The sequence below is a fragment of the Nannospalax galili genome, unplaced genomic scaffold (genome assembly GCF_000622305.1).
Source record: "Nannospalax galili isolate Female #2095 unplaced genomic scaffold, S.galili_v1.0 scaffold750, whole genome shotgun sequence".
Classification (NCBI taxonomy): Eukaryota; Metazoa; Chordata; class Mammalia; order Rodentia; family Spalacidae; genus Nannospalax; species Nannospalax galili.
The window spans coordinates 221,099-222,198 of NW_008327506.1; positions in this window are offsets into that span (position 1 = coordinate 221,099).

Consider the following 1,100-nt stretch of genomic DNA (forward strand, 5'->3'; position numbering starts at 1 on the left):
CTTGAACTCACAGAGATCCGCCTGCCTCTGCCTCCCAAGTGCTGGGACTACAGGCGTGCGCCACCACGCCCAGCCCATGTTTCTATATTTTAACCCTATTAAGTGGGGAATGTGCCTCTTAACAGATGTTTGAGGAATTTAAGTTTAACCTGTCAGACTAATCTAGAATGAGCATGTGTGTTCACACAAGCCTACCGATTGCTGTTGTCACACGATTAAATGAAAATACATGCACTAGTGCTTTCCACTGTGATCTGATGATTCATGATGTAAGCATGATCTAAGCGAACAGTATTAGCCTCCAGAGCCAAGCTTTCTGGTTTTTACGAAGATCTCTGGGAATAATCTCTTCACCCTTCGGTCTTGTCCTCATTCCACTACCATGAACCTGAACTCTGTCACTTCTTCCAGGTCTTCTGATCTGCATGCGTCTGAGTTCTTTGCAATTCCAATTCTGTGAGTGCCTGTGTGCAAAGCTATGTTTGCTCATTTTCTTTGAAGGACTACCTTGAGGTCTAAGTGGATACTGAGGGGATGCTGGTCGCTAGTGAACAGAGTGTCTAAATGGGCCCAAATGTACACCTACAATGGCAGAATCCAGCAGTGCATTCTTGTTTCTTGTGCTCCCTAGTTAAGGACAAGCCCCCGAAGGTGGGGGCATGTAGCACATTTTCCAGGTGGCTCTTCATTGGACAAGGGAACAGTATACCAGGTATAATGTTCATAGCCATGGGTTCACATAAGCAACATGCAAGATAATTTAAGAGGACAAGAGGATCAGAGACAGGGCTATGGAATTTCAGGAAAGGAAAAATATCACTTCCACACTAGGCTTCCAGATTTCCTGCAGAATGAGGAGAGGATGAGGGATGGGGGTGGGGGGAGCAGTCTGAACAGGCTAGAAACTGTATATACTGCCTTTATTCCCTTTCTGGAATGTCTGAGGATTCAGAGGGCCTAGGTTTGACTGCTCCATTCCTAATTTGCTGACTCAAATCCTGTGTCAGATGTTGTGGGCTGCTGCAGCCCTGAGTTCCAGTCCCAGCTCAGTATACAAGTCCCTTCTCTCCTTTGGTTGTGTCTTCAGGTGTACAGTGAAG